General features: G+C 47.6%; 1 protein-coding gene across 4 annotated transcripts in view; it reads left to right on the top strand.

Annotated features, from left to right (window-relative positions):
* Positions 1–19,334, top strand: part of PTPRJ (protein tyrosine phosphatase receptor type J) — a 191,438-nt gene that overhangs the window by 35,842 nt on the left and 136,262 nt on the right. The gene's annotated exons all lie outside the window — the stretch shown is intronic.

The raw sequence follows: 19,334 nt of genomic DNA, 5'->3' as shown, positions 1-19,334 counted from the left end.
CCTGTAGTCCCAGCTACTCGGGAGGCTGAGGCAGGAGAATGACGTAAACCCGGGAGGCGGAGCTTGCAGTGAGCTGAGATCTGGCCACTGCGCTCCATTCTGGGCAACAGAGCGAGACTCCGTCTCAAAAAAAAAAAAAAAAAAAAAGAAAATTCATGTATTCAAAAAGTTTTTATTGAGCATCTGTTATGTGCTAGTGACTGCTCTAGGTGCATAGGATACAGCAGTGACCACCTCCAACCAAGATCCCCGCTTTCAAGAACTTCCGTTCTAGCAGAAGTGATGAACTCATTTTTATGGAGCACCTACTATATATTAGGCATGTGAGTTATCTCACGTTATCTTCTTTAACCCTCACAATAGCCTGGTGAGGTAGATGGACTATTTTATTTTATTTTATTCTATTTTATTTTATGACAGTGTTTCACTCTTGTCACCCAGGCTGGAGTGCAGTGGCGCAATCTTGGCTCACTGCAACCTGCAGCCTCCATCAGGTTCAAGCGATTCTCCTACCTCAGCCTGTCAAGTAGCTGGGATTACAGGCACGCGCCACCATGCCCGGCTAATTTTTTTGTATTTTTAGTAGAGACGGTGTTTCACCATGTTGGCCAGGCTGGTCTCGAGCTCCTGACCTCAGGTGATCTGCCCGCCTTGGCCTCCCAAAGTGGTGGGATTACAGGCGTGAGCCACTGTCCCAGGCCAGATGGACCATTTTAAAGATTAGGTAACTGAGCTCTAGGGGTAAAGAAACTTGGCCACTTTGGTGGCTGAATTGTCCTTTTTGGATTAGGTCATCAAATTGCAAGGGAGGTGGTGAAATAAGGAATTTCTGCGAGAGAAATTGGACTCTGTGGTGGGGATACTGCAGACCTTCGCTGCTGTATCACTGTGTCCCTTTATGAAGGCCTGATGGGGAAGTTTCTCTGAGGCTCTGAATCAGGCCGGGAAAGATGTATTTCTCTGGAACAACTGGTTTGTTTCTGTGTTATGGGCACCGAGAAGCATGTGGCTCATCATGTTTTCCTTTGGCTTTGGTTACTAAGCACCTGAGAGCTAGATTTGTGGCCCATCTTGACACTTCCGCAGGAAGGGACCATATGGCACGCATTTCTGTGTGCCGATCTTACCCCAGCTCCCCACCCCCCATCCTGCTTTATTATTTTCCCTATACTCATTTTTGCCTTGCCTGGTTCTCTTGACGGTTTGTTTTACTCTTTTCTGTTATTTGTGTTATTCTAAACCACCACATATACTTGGTGGGGTGGAGCTGGGTATAACTAAATTTTAAAAATAATGGTGAGGGCCAGGCATGGTGGCTTATGCCTGTAATTCCAGCATTTTGGGAGGCCGAGGCAGGTGGATCACTTGAGGTTAGGAGTTTGAGAGCAGCGTGGCCAGCATGGTGAAATTAGCCGAGCATGGTAGCGGGCACCTGTAATCCCAGCTACTCGGGAGGCCGAGGCAGGAGAATCACTTGAACCTGGTGGAGGTTGGAGGTTGCAGTGAGCCGAGATCATGCCACTGCACTCCAGCCTGGGCAACGGAGTGAGACTCTTTCTCAAAAAAAAAAAAAAAAAAAAAAAAAAAAGGTGAGATGACTTGCATAAGATCCCCCAGCTACTCTGTGGGGAAGTCGGGCTCCAATCCCAGCTCTCCTGGCCCCACCGTCTTTCCAACATGCTCAGTGTCTTTCTGGATTAGGATCCACTGCAAGGTTCCTTTGCAGTGGGAGCCAGGTCTGTTTGGCTCTTGCAGCCATTGTGTTATGGGTTCCAGTGGAACCTGGGATTGGCGGTGTTGAGTGGTTTGGATTGACCTGAGTGTCACTTGTGGCTCAAGCAAGGTTCTGGACTGTGGATTCCTTCTTGGTGAGGGCTGCTCAGCCTCGCCCAGGAGAGAACCCAGGCCTCTGCTTCTTACTTGTGGGCCATCAGGTTTCAAGCAGGGGTGAGATCGGATGAACATTGTTATGTTCTTCACAGCTACTTCCTACTCGTTATCCTCATAGTAGCCCTGGGTAGAGAGGGAGAGGATGAGCAGGTGGTATTGATGAAGAAACGGAGACCTACAGAGGTGAAATGACTCTGCCCACCAGGTGATGGCTGAGCCTGCAACCCAACGAAACACTCTGTCTCACTGGCGTTTCTCAGGCTAGACAGTTCCAATGTGAACCCACGGTACCTTCTGTGGGAGAGAAGGTGGCATGGGAAGCAGGAAGAGCCTAGAATTTGGGAGGTGGATGCCGTGGACTTGAGTCCTGGCCACTACTATGTGCATATGGGGAAGTCACTTTTCTGAACCTCAGCTGCCTCGTCTTTAAAATGTGGGCCCTAATTTCTGCCCTGCCAGCCTCACAGGATTGTCATGAGAAACTGAATGAGACGATGAACATGGAAGCCTTTTGTCTGGCATTAACCATATGTGCCTGTGTGCTGGGTTCTGTCTGCATTGTGCTAATGATGGCGGTGATGGTATTAATAGTAATAATAGTGGTGAACATTTAAGGAACACTGCCTTCTATAATAGTCACCATGGTAAACTTTACATATATTGTCTTAATGAATGCAGAAAACAAGCAGGTGAGCAGGGACCGTCTATTATTTTCCCATTTATTTTTATTTTTAAATTCTTTGTAGAGACAGGGTCTCATGTTATAGCCCAGGTCTTGAGCTGCTGGGCTCAAGCAATCCTCCTACCTCGGTTCCCCAAAGCGCTAGGATCACAGGCGTGAGCCACCTCACCCGGCTGTATTTTCCCATTTTTATAGGTGGAAAGAGGGGCTTCAAAAAGGTTTGTGTAATTTGCTTAAGGTTGCAGAGATGTTAGATAGTAGAGCCCAGATTTGATCCCAAGCAAGTGACCCTACTGTGGTATCACTGCTATCAGGTTGGAAATAACGGAAGCCTAGGACCTTTTTGGTTTGGTTGAGGACATCTGTGTACATCATTCTGGTAGGTAGGAGCCATCTGGGGGCAGGAAGTTGGGCGTGGGTAGGGTTGGCCCTGGAGAAGCAATAGAAGCTGGGGCTTGGCCGGATAAGAAGCCTGTGACACTGAGTTTGTCTGTGAGGTTTGGTTTCTCACCTATAAGATGATGATACAATAATGTGCCTTGTGGGATTAAAGAAAATAAGAGATGCCTAGATACTTACACATTGCTATAAAAATGTCTGTGTTGTAAGAGTGACACGGCATTCCACAAAATGCAGCGTAGATTTAAATTAGTTGGAATGGTGACCTCACCCCTGCTAGGTAGCACTGGCTTATGTCCCACCTGAGAGTAGTAGCATCTGAGTGCTAGCCACACTGAACAAGCCACACGCCTGACCTCAGCGTCCTCTTCTGTGAGGGGAATGCTCTCTGCTCTCCTACCTGCGTGCACCGTGTTAGTGGAAGTGCTCTGTGTAGGACAGGGAAAGCACCTTGCAGAGGGCGAGGGCCCGCTGGCTGCAGAAAGCCTGGTGGGTGACAGACCAGAGAGAATGGTGAGGGACAGTTTAGTGTGTCACCGTTTCTCAGAGAGCTTTGGGCAGTGACACCAGGATTAGTCTCAGGAGCATCATTGACTCCTGGTTAGTTTTTCTGTTTTCAAAGCACTTTATCAGCTGTAAAGCACTTAAAAATGTAAATCAGTTCCTGCAAAAACAAAATGCACGAAAAATGATGGCCCTGCCAGGCTGAGTGGGGAGACGAATGTGTATGCATGCGTGAATGGATTCATTTCTGATGATAAAAATACTTTATGCTTATTTATGTGAAACTTGGAAAATAGAGGAAAAGTGTAAAATTGAAACTAAAAGTCATCCATAATCCTTCTAAGTAGCTTTATCATTTAATGTTTTAGTATATTTCCTTCCTGTTTTTTTTTTTTTAAATTCTGGGTGTATGCAAAGAGTTTTGTAACCCTTTATATTCTGGAAACTGTTCAACATGGCTTTTTTTTTTTCCTTTCAACCAATTTGTGGAAAGTCCATTTTGCAAAGCCTTAGCACAGTGCCAAGCACAAGCTCTACACCCGGGATGCTGCTGAATGCAGGCGAGCGCTTGCCAGCTCTGCTGAAGTTGGGGGCTGGGGGCAGTGGACGGCTGTGAGTGGTGTGAAGCCCCGGGCCACAGTGAAGCCCCTGGAATGGCTCAGAGACTGGGATTCCAGGAGACCGAGGTTTGGGGGGAGGCTTTTCATTGTTTGTTTAGCTCTTTTTTTTCTTACCAAATGCAAGTCATCATAATACTTAAAAAAATTGCTGTAAAAAGCAGATAATTAAAAATATAAATACAGTCCCTTTGGAGACTAGAAACAGTCACAGGAGAAGCAGGTTCAGTAAGAACCAGATCCTTTGTCAGTGTCAGCGAGGGGGAGGGGCTTCGGGGCCCGGCCAGCAAATCCCTCTCTCTGAACTGGGGGCACAGAATGTGGCACTCCCTTTAGTTAGACTTGATGAGCTTTGGATTTGAGTAAGTGACAGCCCCTTTTATTTCCTGCTTTGTTCTCGCCCAGGTACCAATTGACCACAGTCTTCATTCATGCAAATGGAAGCTGACAGCTGCCCAGGGAGGGTTAGATACCTGGGAGGATAGAGCAGTGGCCCTCCTTCCCTGCTACCCCTCGCCTCTGCAGGCTGGTGGGGAGGGGGGCAGGGGAGTCGGGTTACCCTCTCTCCACGCTTTCTTCTCGTGTATGTGTGCATGTACACGTGTGTGTGTGTGTGTGTGTGTGTGTGTCTTGCGGGGTGGAGAACCCCTCTCAGGAGGGCCTGTGGAAAGGCTGGGGTAAGTGGAGTAAGCCCGTGGGTCCTGCCCTTCTAGGCTGCCGGGAGTTTAAGTTGCAGCCTCCCGGTCTCTGTCCCCTTTTCTTGCCTGTGGAAGGCCCTCTGTCTGTTTAGGAACGTGGATGTGGCAGGGGCTGGGTGGGCACTTGGCCTTTATAACAACAGAGGAGGATTTTCAGTGATGAGGAAGCATCTTGCCCTTCTGGTTCCCTCCCTTCCACCTGGCCCCACCGCTGCAGCCTCCCCAGGCCTCTGACTTCCCTAGAATCTGCCCTCTACCTTCCCCCAAACCCCGCCTCCTTTCTCTGAGCCCGAGAGGAGTTAATTGTGTTAGAGTGCGCTGAGAAACCTCCAGGAAGGGGCCCTCGTCCCTGTGTTGCCTGTTCAGCAAACTCATTTGCTCACATCTAGAAAGTACAATATAGTGACCCAGGTTAAGGGGTGAAAAAATGTGATGGACTTTTTGCCAGGGTCCTGTGTTCACTGTTCCAAGGTATCACCCTGCGTGAGACTCAGGAACATTCAGTTTTTTGGTTTTCCCCCTATTGTACTGAATACCGGCAGCTTTCCCCTTCTAATTATTTATCTTAATAATTTGAGGAAAGTTGATTTGCTTTTTAAAAACTGGCATCCAAGCGTACCCTATCGCACTGCACACAGCTGAGAGATTAAGGCAGTTCTTCAGAATTCCTAGCCCGTGTTGTGTACACAGTGATAGGCCGGGGTAGTGGTTCTGGGTGCAACTGGGGACAAGCGAGGAACCATAAATTTGGCAGGAAAGATTTGTGTTCGTACCCTGTTATATTTGCTTTGCATCACATATTGTTTAAAAGAGCGATATTTTCGTTAAAGGAAAAAGGAACTGTGTATTTGAGATAAGAAGTAGCATAGAGTGAAATGAATAGTTGGGTTTTGTTGTATGGCCTTCAAAATAGCGTTATTTCTGAGATTCCCGTTTCTGTGCTGTTCCAATATTTATACGGAACTTATAAAATACAAAGTATAGGCATGTCCTGAGATCCTGGCGAGGCTGTAATTTATAGTGGCGTTCTTTTTCTTTTGTTTTACAGAGCTGAGTTTGGTGAAACTTCAGGAGGTTTTAGCTAGCGGTAATCCAAAGACAATAAATATTGCTTTGTGGGGACGTCTCCACCTTGTGTCTTGCTTGGTGACTGTTCAGTGGTAGGCAAATGTTGGAACCCAGTATGCAAATGTGGAAGTGGACAGATTTGAGGCAGTTATCTCAGCTGGTGTTATGAGATACGGTAATTTTTAGTGGTGGTGGTGGAGGGTGTTGGCGTAGGGGGCATGAATGCTCTTTGTTCCTTGCTGTTATGGGAGTGTCTCTTGATTGCCCCATCATCTTTTCTGGTTTTTTCCCGTTTCCTTCTAGAAGTTTAGAGTTCCCTGGGCTTGTGAGAACCGTTGTACATCTGCCTCCGTTAAACTCACATTTGGAGATCTCATAAATGAGCGCGGTGCAGTCCGGGGGCAGAGTGAAGGCTCAGACTGCAGCCGGTCATGGCTCAGTTACCCTAGGTGGGGCAGCAGCTGAGCAGGTACTGGTCTCAAAACCCTCTGAAGCTAATCTGCCTGTTGATTCCACAGTTGCCAGCTTCCAGCATGGAGCTTCTGGAAGTATCATGGACTGAGTTGGGTCCCAATGCTGGACGTCCCTACTCATCCTCCTGCCCCTCCCAGGTTTGGATGGGCAAATGCACTAAGAACAACCCGTGGGCAAGTGAATGAAACCAAAAAACAGCAAGGGATTTGGACAGTCCACCTCAGAGTATCTGACTTTATTTTGAGGGGCATGTGCCAGAGTTGGGTGAAGAAAGAGATTCCCAAATAGAGACAGAGAAAGATCCCCAAAAGAGCAGGCTGGCTACCAGTGATTTATTTTTATTTTTCTTTCTTTTTTTTTTTTTTTTTTAAGAGAATGCAGGGCATTTTACTCTTCTGTGGTAGGAGAGTAGACTGGCCATAGTCCAGCCCAGAACTTTTAACAAAAGGTTGGTTAAGCTGCTGGGCGGGGTGGCTAACACCTGTAATCTCAGCACTTTGGGAGGCGGAGGCGGGTGGATCACCTGAGGTCAGGAGTTTGAGACCAGCCTGGCCAACATGGTGAAACCCCATCTCTGCTAAAAATATAAAAATTAGCCGGGCATGGCGGCATTTGTCTGTAATCCCAGCTACTGGGGTTGGGGGGCGCTGAGGCAGGAGAATCACTTGAACCCGGGAGGCAGAAGTTGCAGAGAGCCGAGATCATGCCATTGCATTCCAGCCTGGGAGGCAAGAGAAAGACTCCATCTCAAAATAAATAAATAAATAAATAAATAAATAAATAAATAAATAAATAAAAAAAAGAGGTTAAGGTTTATACGCAGGCCATTTCTAATGGATGTTATGGAAGCCCCAGGGTTTGGGGCATCAGGGTTGGAAAGGAAGCCAAAAATGGGTGTGTCCAAAGGACAGATACATTGAGAATGGGTTGTAAAATTTCAGCCATTGTGGCCGGGCGCGGTGGCTCAAGCCTGTAATCCCAGCACTTTGGGAGGCCGAGGCGGGCGGATCACAAGGTCAGGAGATCGAGACCATCCTGGCTGACACGGTGAAACCCCGTCTCTACTAAAAAATACAAAAAACTAGCCGGGCGAGGTGGCGGGCGCCTGTAGTCCCAGCTACTGGGGAGGCTGAGGCAGGAGAATGGCGGGAACCCGGGAGGCGGAGCTTGCAGTGAGCTGAGATCCGGCCACTGCACTCCAGCCTGGGCGGCAGAGCGAGACTCTGTCTCAAAAAAAAAAAAAAAAAAAAAAAAAAAAAAAATTTCAGCCATTGTGTAGATTAACCAGCACTGCACCCTGCCCCTCAGCCATTGTGTAGATTAAGGAGCACTGCACCCTGCCCCTCCTCCCGCAAGCATGCAGCACCTGAGAAAGAAAGCTGACAAAGATGCTTTAATATGGGTTTAGTGCATTGAGCCTTTCATTGTCATCTTCAGTGCAATTGTCTGTGGGTTTTTTTGTTTTTTGTTTTTTTCATTTTTATTGGACTTTGCTTTGCATTTTAAGGGAAACTCTGGATGATATATTTCATTATTTCACTTGTCAGATGGTTAGTAGCATAGTATTCCCATTCCTGACCAAAGGCAGCAAGTGATTCCTTCTGGCAAACTCTTTAAGAAACATGGGCGTGGAGCTGGGCTGCCTAAGTTCAAACTCCTGCTCTGCTGCTTACCACCTGGGTGACCTTGGTCAAGTTACTTAATCTCCGTGCCTCAATTTCTTACTCTGTAAAATGGAGAGAATAATAGAACCTGTGTCATAACATTATTGTGGGAATTAAATATGTTAGTCTACGAAGAGGGGTGCCAGGCCCTTGGTAAGTTTTACATAAATGTTGGTTGTATATAAGATGATGAGGGCCAGGCACAGTGGCTCATGCCTGTAATTCTAGCACTTTGGGAGGCCGAGGCAGGCAGATCACCTGAGGTCAGGAGTTTGAGACCAGCCTGGCCAATGTGGAGAAACGCTGTCTCTGCTAAAAATACAAAATTAGCCGGGCTTGGTGACGCATGCCTGTAGTCCCAGTTACTCGGGAGGCTGAGGCAGGAGAATGGCTTGAACCTGGGAGGCAGAAGTTGCGGTGAGCCGAGGTTGCGCCGTTGCGTTCTAGCGTGGGTAACAAGAGCGAAACTCCGTCTCAAAAAAAAAAAAAAATTAGGATGATGAAGATACAGCGTGGGGCCATGAGAACAGCGCTGGTCTGGTGAGTCTGGAAACCTGGCTTCTGGCCTGTTTCTAACACTGTGTGTCCTTGGGCCAGGCCCTTTCCCCTGGGGTACTGACTTCACACCTGTAAAATGAAGAAGTTTGACTTGCACAGTGCTTTTCTTAGACTGTGGTAAGGGGTGGATGTGGGGGTAGTGCCAAGACCAAGTCAAAGAGGCTTCTGGACCTCCATCCTTGCTTCAGCCAGAGCAGTGTGGGTTCATTTCATTTATAGATTTTGGTTTGTGGAAAGAAAGGGCTCTCTTGCTGGTGTGTGTGTGTCTGATAAACAAAGAAGTGTGGAAGTGGCTGACTAAGATGACCCAAGGACTGTTTCTGGGAAGATGCAGGAGGAAGTAGGTGAGCTGAGGGGAAGCTGGTGGGGATAGGCCTGGTGGATGTACAGGGGGCCGGGGGAGAAGAGTTCGAAGACTCAAGTCACGCGGTGTGGGATGGGACTCAATATAGGGTGGGATAGGGCAGTGGGTAAAAGCTGTTACAATTTTGTCCAAATGGTGTGGGCTGATTTACTTATTAGGAAGGTACAAATGGCTTCGTGTTATAAAGTGTCAAGATCCTCATTTGGATTAGGTGACCAGAGTGTAGAGGAGAGACTAAGAGGAAGGAAACAAGGAGAAAAATGAGTGTCTTAAGGATGCAGAAATTCAATTTGCTGGAAGTCTCTGCAGCCTGAACAAAACAGCTGTTAGGTTTGCCAGAACTTAAACCCGAGGGTGCCTGCCGGTGGTTCATGTTCTTGCTTCCACTTCCTCCTCTTGTCTTGTTTTCCTTTCCATTCTAATAGTCACGATGAGTTTCCCTGACATGCACGCCCCTTCATTCATTTGTATGATCACTTAGAGATGAAGAGCTGCCTTGCCAGGTAGAAAAACCATTCTCAGGCTGAATCTTTGGCTTTCTGAGTCAGAGTTTTCCTTGGGTTTTAGAACTTCATTCTTATTAAAGTGGGGATTTACCGGCCGGGCGCGGTGGCTCACGCCTGTCATCCCAGCACTTTGGGAGGCCAAGGCAGGCCAATCATGAGGTCAGGAGTTCGAGACCACCCTGGCCAATATGGTGAAACCCCATCTCTACTAAAAATAGAAAAATTAGCTGGGCGTGGTGGTGCATGCCTGTAGTCCCAGCTACTCGGGAGGCTGAGGTAGGAGAATTGCTTGAACCTGGAAGGCAAAGGTTGCAGTGAGCCGAAATCACGCCATTGCACTCCAGCTTAGGCAATAGAGCAAGATTCGGACTCAAAAATAAATAAATAAATAAATAAATAAAGTGGAATTTAATGTCTCCTATCAGTTCTTCAATACCAGTTTTTATTAGATCCACAACTTTTTTGGTCAAAACCAGAATTTTGATTATGTGTGCCGTCCTAGGCTACCTCACCATCCAAAAATCCTCTTGGAAAACCCCACACTTACCAGGAAAAGGAGATGGAAGTGAAAAGATAAAAATATATATATATAAAAAGGAAAACCTAGTGTTAGCACCCCTTATCCAGCAGGCCCCCTACTCGGACCCCCACCTATATTCACATTCCTCCCACACTTACAGTTAGCAGCTTCATTAATCTCTAAGGTTCCATGTTCTGCTCCCCAAATAGACTGTTTGCTCATTGAAGATAGGCACCACACTTACATTTCCTCTCCTCTCCTCTCCTCTCCTCTCCCTTCCGCTCTCCTATTCCTCTTCCTCCTCCTCCCCTCCTCCTCCTCCTCCTCCTTCTTCTCTCTCTTTCTCTCTCTCTCTCTTTCTCTTTCTCTCTTTCTCTCTCTCTCTCTTTCTCTCTTTCTGTCTTTCCTTGCATCTGTCCCAAGCAGCCGTTGCTAATGGGAATGAATGTCAGGCACTGTACATCAGCTCTGATTGGAAACTCTGTGCCTGCTGCCTCATTGACTAGCTGGAGAGTGTTGAACATTTGGTTGTAGAATGTATGTGGATTGCTGAGTTTCACGCATGAGCTGTGTTGTCATTTCATTCATTCTGAGTGGCATCTGCGTCAGGGCTACCTGGAGTTTTTCCAGCTCCCCAGGCCTGGCAAAGGCAGGGATCCTGTCTCATTCAGCTGCATTTCTTGAGCTCTGCTTAGAAGGCCTGCCACACAGTAGGAAGAGTAGGGAATCAGGAAGAGTCGAGTTTACAGAACTCTCGGGTGATAGAAGAGAAAGTAAAGGTATATTAGATTTCTTCTAGGCTTGCTGCCTAATCCCCTAAGGGGCCTTCTGATTTCTTTCAGCAGTGCCATCTGGCAGGCCTGAGAGTGTATGGGAATAAGCGGGGTGCTGGATCTTGTGGGCAGGCTATGGGATCTGGGAGAGGGGTTAGCACCTGGGCCTGGAGGGACCTGGAAGTTAGAGGGGCCATACATCTAAGCTAAATGTGGCTGTGGCTTGCAAACTCAGAGTCCTTTCAGGCAGCCTGGTGAAATGATAAATGGGAAGTTGCTGTTTATTCTCAGTCCTAGACATTAAAAAGAGGTGCCCTGCCCTGGAAACTGTAGGTTACATGTTCCCCCCAAAGGGGGCAGCTGCCAATTAGCTTCTTGAGATGTGAAAGTACAGGCCCAGAAAACCCAGGGTTTTAAAGTGATGTCCCCTAATTTTTAAAAGTTGGCAACCAATTCAACTATAGTATCATGCCCGCTGGCCTCTGAGCAGTAGGCAGGGCTGGTGAATGCCGGAGGCCACCAGGGGACATAATGCCTGCCATAGGGTCAGAATAGGTGGGTTAGTCACCGTCCAGATGGTCAGATACTGGAATTGCCACAGAAATGAACATGACATGCAGAGCAGGCAGAGCAGGTGCCAAAAGTTAGTATTAAGGAGGTGAAGGTCAAGTTCTTTGCCCACCAGAAAGCCTTCTGTTCCTTGTCTCCTTCCCTTCCTGCACCTCCAAGGACTCTCCACTGCTCCCTATAGCAAAAGTCCAGATTTCCCTGTCTGGCATTCACGGTCTTCCGTGCTTTCCTTACAAGTGCCCTTTAGGTGCTCTAAATGGCACCTCGGCTCCTATGTGTGGCCTCGGCTCCTATGTGTGGCTTCAGCTTAGCAGTCCCGTGTTCCCTCGCCCTGAATCCCTCCAGACCCCCCAGGCTGCATCTGTCTCAGACAGCCGGGTGTTCCCAAGACATGCTGCACTTCCCTCCCTGATTTGCTCATGTTGCTCCTCTTCCTGGAATGCTCGTCCCCCCAGTTATGGAAATCCCACTCCCCACTCGTCCGTCAAAAGGCTCCGGACAAAAGGCATATTCTCCCCGAAGTCGGCTACCCTCCTGACTCTGTAAATTTGGAATAAATCACATCTTTCTTTCAGCTTCTGCAGCACTCACCCTGCATCTTCACCACAGTCCTTATGACATAGCTGTTGAGAAAGGTCTGTCTTCCTTGGTAGATGATAAGGTCATTGTGGAAGTTTTGGGTCTTACTCACTGCTATATCCTCATAGCATTTGGCTCAGGGCAACAGTCAACAGAGGTTTAGTGACTTAGATACTTGATGGTAGAGTATGGAAAACTGATTCTCATGAGAAAGGTGCTTAAGGTCTTTGATAAGCCTGGGAAAGGGGCAGTTGGCTTGAACAGACGGTGTGAGGGGAGCAGGTAAAACTGGATCCAGCTCTCTTTCAGCCCAAGGCAATACCTAAAACCCTATCTCTGACTTGGGAAGGCAGTATCCTGCTGTCTTCCTGCTCTGGCCATGAGCCTCACTGGGGCTTGACTTGAATGCTAGGACTTTTTTCTTCTTTTTTTTCTTTTTTTGAGACGAAGTTTCGCTCTTGTTGCCCAGGCTGGAGTGCAATGGTGCAATCTTGGTTCACCGCAACCTCTGCCTCCCGAGTAGCTGGGATTACAGGTGCCCGCCACCACGCCCAGCTAATTTTTGTATTTTTAGTAGAGATAGGGTTTTACCATGTTAGCCAGGATGGTCTCCATCTCCTGACCTCATGATCCACCTGCCTCAGCCTCCCAAAGTGCTGGGATTACAGGTGTCAGCCACCGCGCCCAGCCATGAGTAAATTCTTTAGTGGTGATTTGTGAGATTTTGGTGCACCCATCCCCTGAGCAGTATACACTGAACCCAATTTGTGGCCTTTTATCCCTCACCTGCTTCCCACCCTGTCCCTCTGAGTCCCCAGAGTCCATTGTGTCATTCTTTTTTTTTTTTTTTTTTTTGAGACTGAGTCTGGCTCTGTCGCCCAGGCTGGAGTGCAGTGGCCGGATCTCAGCTCACTGCAAGCTCCGCCTCCCGGGTTTACGCCATTCTCCTGCCTCAGCCTCCGGAGTAGCTGGGACCACAGGCGCCCGCCACCCCGCCCGGCTAGTTTTTTGTATTTTTTAGTAGAGACGGGGTTTCACCGTGTTAGCCAGGATGGTCTCGATCTCCTGACCTTGTGATCCGCCCGTCTCAGCCTCCCAAAGTGCTGGGATTACAGGCTTGAGCCACCGTGCCCGGCTCATTGTGTCATTCTTAATGCCTTTGCGTGAGAGGGAAGACTTTTTAAAGAGCCCTTTTCAAGGTTTGAAATAAGGCTCCATGACAATAGCCTGATTTGGATGGGTCTTGGAATACCTTTAAAACATAGCCGGAAAGGGCTGAGAATGGGTAAGAACCCAGGATACAGAGTCCCTCAAGGGACGGCCACCATGCAAGATGAACAACTTGGTCCTGATACAGATGGGGCTAGAATCTCCTTAGTGTTGCTAATAACGTGGAACCATATCCCTTCCCTGTTCCCCAACACAATAAAACTTCAGTGTTGTCTGGGTGCAGTGGCTCACGCCTGTAATCCCAGTACTTTGGGAGGCCGAGGCAGGCGGATCACCTGAGGTTGGGAGTTCGAGACCAGCCTGCCAGCATGGTGAAACCCTGTCTCTACTAAAAATGCAAAAAATTAGCTGGGCATAGTGGTGCGTGCCTGTGATCCCAGCTACTCAGGAGGCTGAGGCAGGAGAATTGTTTGAACCTGGCAGGCAGAGGTTGCAGTGAGCAGAGATTACACCACTGTACTCCGGCCTGGGCAATAGAGTGAGACTCTGTTTCAAAAAAAAAAAAAAAAAAAAAAAAAATCTTCAGTACAGGGGTTGCCTGCCCTCCAGGGAAGGCTGCGGTATTGTCAGGTTTGTTTCTTTTTCCTCACAAAACTTCTTCAGAGAGCTCTTAGGTCCCAAGTTTGCATGCATCCAGGGTCCAGGCAGTGAGTGGAAGTGAAGGAGGCTCCTCTAGTGAAAGAAAAAGGCATCCAGTGTTAATAGTATTTCTTCCCAGTTGCATGGGGCTTGCATGTTAGATATAAAGGAAACTTCTTTGCTACTGCTGAGCCATAAGTGGTCTCACCTTTCTTGAAACATAAGGTCCTCTTGGTTTATTGTTCTACTTTGTGCTTTTCACAGAGGCATGGACATTGAAAGATGTTTCTTTGACAGTGGGGACATAGGGCTGAAGAGTGGCATGGCTTGGAGAGCACTACCTGCCCCCCTAATCCACACTGTCCTCTGTCCTCATGGCCAGCCTGAGAATGTGGACCCAATGTAGCCCATCATGCAGTTTATCTGGAAATCTTGCATTTCATGGGAAATCTCGTCACTGCTAAAGTACGCTTAGATTTGTTTTAAAACCTTGTGTGGGCCGGGCGCAGTGGCTCATGCCTATAATCCCAGCACTTTGGGAGGCTGAGGTGGGTGGCTTACCTGAGGTCAGGAATTTGAGACCAGCCTGGCCAATGTGGTGAAACCTTGTCTCTACTAAAAATACAAAAATTAGCCAGGCCTGGTGGCGGCCACCCATAATCCCTGCTACTTACAAGGCTGGGGCAGGAGAATTGCTTGAACCCGGGAGGCAGAGGTTGCAGTGAGCAGAGATTGTGCCACTGCACTCCAGCCTGGGCAACAGGAGTGAAACTCCATCTCAAAAGCAAACCAACCAACCAACCAACCAACTAGCCAGCCAACCAACCAACCAACCAACCAACCAACCTTGTGTGGGTGAACCAAACACATCTGCAAGCCTGATTCAGCCTGTAGCCCACCAGTTTGCAGAAGTTTAGATCCATAGTGGAGAAGGAGGCTAAAGCTACAAGTTAGGACCTCTGAAAATGAAAGGTGGTTTGGAAGTGAATCTAAAGTAAATTGTCACTGTGTGGTTTCAGACCGTTTTCTGGTAGTATGTGCTGTGTGACACAGGTTGTCCCTGTGTTGTGCGGTGGTTTTGAGCACAGCATTGGCCCTGGGCGTGCTGTATGGGGTGCAGGCCCTCTCCTGAGGGCTGCAGATGCTGCCAGGAGTGCAGTGGATGTGGTCCTGCCTGCACAGCCTCATTTGGCATTGATACCCATGCCTGGAGGATGTGGGCTCATCTTCTTGGCTCAGGTGAGCCTCTTATACCTGTATTTGTTGCTTAGCCCTTTTGATGTCACCGCATGTTGGTTCAATTACTTTTCCCTTTTCAGAGCCATGAAAAATAACTTTATTATTTTGTTAGAGGGATAAAATGAAATTATCAAAGTAATGCATGTACATGTTGCATAAAATTTATGTCATACAGAAAGGCAGAAGGAAAACAGGGAAAATTACTTGTTCCCTTTTCTCTCTTCCCCTCCCAATTCCTTGAACAGGAAGAATGTCTCACTAGTCATGTGATCTACAACAAATCCTTTAACCTCTCCAAACCCACATCTCTTATATGTTACAGGACAGTAATAAAACTTAACTTATATTATTGTTACTTTTTCTCTAATGTGGATTAAGTGGGTTGGTATGAAATTCTCCAAATCCTATGCATATATAAGAGGTGCTCATAGAGCTTTTTTCTTCTTTTTTGTATATCCAGGATTTCTTTGGCGGTCTTTTGTAATTATAGTAAAAGCACTGAGGTTAGATTTATGGGTTTTTTTGAGGAGGATAGACTGAATCCCTTTCCCACCTGAAGGCCATAGTGGGTTGGCACAGCTTGTGTTTGATAAACATATCTTTAGCTGCGTAAGAGAAAGAAGGAAAATAGTAGAGATGAGCAGTACTGTTTTCTACTTGAAGTTCTACTTGGCCCACCCTCCCTTCCATGTAGGAACTTTAGCTTGCTTTCTACACCCTCCCACCCCGGGACTCACAAAGGCCCCTGATGAGTGCCTCCTGTAAGACAGGGGGAAATTTTTATCTTAATTAGAAAAAGGCATAGTATCTTGATTGTACGTTCTCTGGAGCCAGTGATAGAGATGGTATAAGAAATTTTAGACATTCAAATGTAAAACAGATTAATTTGTAGGAATGTTGGATTTTTATCTGGACAGATGTTTTGTTTTTTATAGAGTTGGTTGGGATTAAGAAATGGGGGCAGGGTCATGTTGGTATTTTGTTTTTGCTTTGGGCTTATGTTACTTAGGATTAACTTTAGCTGCATATAACAACAGCAACAAATCAGATTTATAGTCAGTTAACAGAGGCTTAAGTGATGTAAAGTTTTATTTCTCTCTCACATAAAAATCAGTTAGAGGTAGTAGTTTAGGGCTCTTAGAGGCCCCAGGCTGTCATCTTCTACCTGCTTACACGTGGCTTTCAGGATCTAGGTCACCTCGCAGTCCATAATGGCTGCTGGGGCTCCAGCCCCCTTGTCTGAGCCATATGTTGGCAGAAGTAGGAAAGGCACAGGTCAAGAAGAAGCCTTTCAGCTGGGTGCGGTGGATCACCTGAGATCAGGAGTTTGAGACCAGCCTGGCCAACATGGCGAAACCTCGTCTCTACTAAAAATAGAAAATTTAGCTGGGCATGGTGGTGTGTGCCAGCTACTGGGGGGCTCAGGCAGGAGGATCGCTTGAACCTGGGAGCTGGAGGTTGCAGTGAGCCGAGATTGTGCCACTGCACTCCAGCCTGGGCAACAGAGCGAGACTCTGTCTCAAAAAAAAAAAAAAAAAAAAAAAAAAAAAATAAATAAATAAAAAGAGGAGGACTTTCCCGCTGTATCAGCTGTCTTCGAGCAGCGGTGCTGGGAAGTTCCCTGGAACACTTCTGCTTATCTCATTGATCATAACTTAGTCAGATGCTCACACTGAGCTGCAAGGGAGGCTGAGAAGTGTAGTTTCTTCGTCCCAGATACAATATGTATACATTTCAGAACCAGGGTCCTTTTACTAAGGGGGAAGAAGAGACTGGATGTTATGGATATGGGCAGCAAGAAGTGTTTTCAAAGTACTGAAACAGATTGTAGAACTTTGTAAACTGGCTGCCTTTCCACTCCTCTGCTCACCTCTAACCAGAGCGCCACCTAATTGTTCTGCGTGGTGACCACTGCCTGTTAGATTCTTGGTGAATAGATTCCCAGCCTCATTTTTTTTTTTAAATAAATGGTCGAATGAGGATTCAGGAAACTTGGAAAAGCAGAGTCAGAGGTCACCTAGCACAGGACCAGAAGGTAAATTCTGTTGGCTTTTAGAATGAGCCCAGACCCTGGTGTCAGAAGACCTGGGTCAACTCTGGTCTGTCCTCTCCTGGGACTCAGTAAAGTCTCTTAGCTCTCTGAGCTTTCCACATCAGTAAGATGGAGAATGACAACCCTATGGGTCTGCAGTGAGGCTCAGCCAACATGGTGCTGTGGAAGGGCCTACAGGACTCCAAAGCGTGGCGTAGATGATGAATACTTTGTGTGGCTGAGGTGCTTCCAGCAGGCACGTGGGAAGCACCCGTGTAAGATGGGCGTCATGTAAGATGGGGTGGGATCACATCGTGGGATGAAGCACTTGGACGGAAAGGCCTGTGTGGTCCAGCCTGAGTCTGGCTCAACACACAGGGTCGGATCCCGGCTCTGTGCCTTACTGCTGTGTGTACAAATTTGGCTCAGAGGGAATGCAGGATTGGCAACATGCATCTGGTCTTTCTTGTTGGTTTCCTGGTGCCTCTCATGGTGTGCTTATTCTTATCCTGCTATGGTAAGTGTGACTTAAGCATGTAATTTCCATACAGCGTGGCTCCTGAATGCAAGCCACTAACCCGTTATTTTACTTGTTCCAGTGTTGGGGCTTGGGGGATGGTGTGTCCTTTGCCAGTGAATGTTTATATTGGTACATTTTAAGGGTTATTTTGCTTAGGCACCCTCCCCACCCCCATCAACAGTAGAACTTAGCACCATATTAAAGTCAGTGTCCCTGTGACTGTATCATAGGGTTGATGAGGATGAAATGAAGTAACCGCAGGCAGTGTCCAGCCCAGTGCGCAGTGCTCTGTCCAGGCCCAGTGAGTGACCCTTGCTGCTGCTGCTGCGTTCAGCCAGCCAGATGGGGCTGGTGGCAGAGGGTGACTCAGTTCTCAGTATGTCTTTTCCTGCCCCCTGCCGGGATGCTTCCCCTAGCCTAGTTCCCTTTTTTTGTGAAATGCTCATCCCTCAGCTCTGGACTTCAGTGTACCACTGGTTTCAAAACCTTGTGAAACACAACATCAATGGGGGAAGGGAGAAGAGAGAAGCTGAGAAACCTGACCCAACTCTGACAGCTGAGCGGCTACAGAGGACTTCTCAGCTGGGCTTCAGTACTTCTTAAGAACTTTCAAGTTAGGCCTCAGATGTGATTTTGTTTGCTGACTTTCTCTTTGCTACCTTGGCTTCTATTTAGTTAACAAATGTAGGCCGGGTGCGGTGGCTCACACCTATAATCCCAGCACTTTGGGAGGCCAAGGCGGGCAGATAACCTGAGGTCGGAAGTTCAAGATCAGCCTGACCAACATGGAGAAACCCCATCTCCTCTAAAAATACAGAATTACCCGGTCGTGGTGGCACATGCCTGTAATCCCAGCTACTCGGGAGGCTGAGGCAGGAGAATCACTCGAACCCAGGAGGCAGAGGTTGCGGTGAGCCGCGATCACCCCATTGCCCTCTAGCCTGGGTGACAAGAGCAAAACTCTGTCTCAAAAAACAAAACAAAAAACAACAAAAAAACCCCCAAATCTAATTCATTCATTCAGCATGAACAATTTATTCAACGCCTACTTTGTTCCAAACACTGGGGATATGCCCCACATAGACCAAGTTCCCTGTTTTATGGATCTTACATTTGGTGGAAGAGAGACAAATACAGAAACAAAAGTATAGGCTGGGTGCAGTGGCTCACACCTGTAACCTTAGCACTTTGGGAAGCCGAGGTGGGGAGATCACTTGAGCCCAGAAGTTCAAGATTGGCTTGGGCAACATAGTGAGACCCCGTGTCTATTAAAAAAAAAAAAAAAAAGTCTAACATCAGGTAGACTTTAGGACTGTGAAAGAAGTGACGTAGGGTAAGGGAATACAGCATGTTGAGGAGATGGGTGCTATTTTCCAAGGAAAGCCCCTCCTGGTGGGGACCATAGGAAACAGCTGGTGCAAAGGCCCGGAAGACTTGCTGGCATCTTTCTGGAATAACAAGGATCAGCTCGGTGGGAAGTGGAATGAGCTGGGGGTGGGGTGGGGTGGATTTTGGAGTCTGAGCTTTTGAGATACCTACTTGGAGATGCTGAGCAGCCTGCAGAACCCAGGAGTCTGGAGTTGAGGGAGGATATGAAGGCTGGAACTGCAAGTTTGAGAGAAATCAGCTTTTTGGAAGCCATGGGACAGGGTGAGATCACCGTCATGTGAGGGGATGGGACTGGCCAGGTGGTGCCAGCGGATGTTCCTGGGATACAAGTACCTGTTCATCTTGTTGGCATCTAATCTGTATTTGGGCAGAGTGACCAAGGACAAGCCACTGAACTGCTCTAAACCTGGCTATGGGGGGATGGATTAACTGTGTAGGTGTGGAAATCCCTCAGAATGATGAGACAGGGAGCAATGGAG

This window comes from Macaca fascicularis, chromosome 14, assembly GCF_037993035.2.
Source record: "Macaca fascicularis isolate 582-1 chromosome 14, T2T-MFA8v1.1".
Classification (NCBI taxonomy): domain Eukaryota; kingdom Metazoa; phylum Chordata; class Mammalia; order Primates; family Cercopithecidae; genus Macaca; species Macaca fascicularis.
This window is presented reverse-complemented; position numbering and strand designations above follow the sequence as displayed.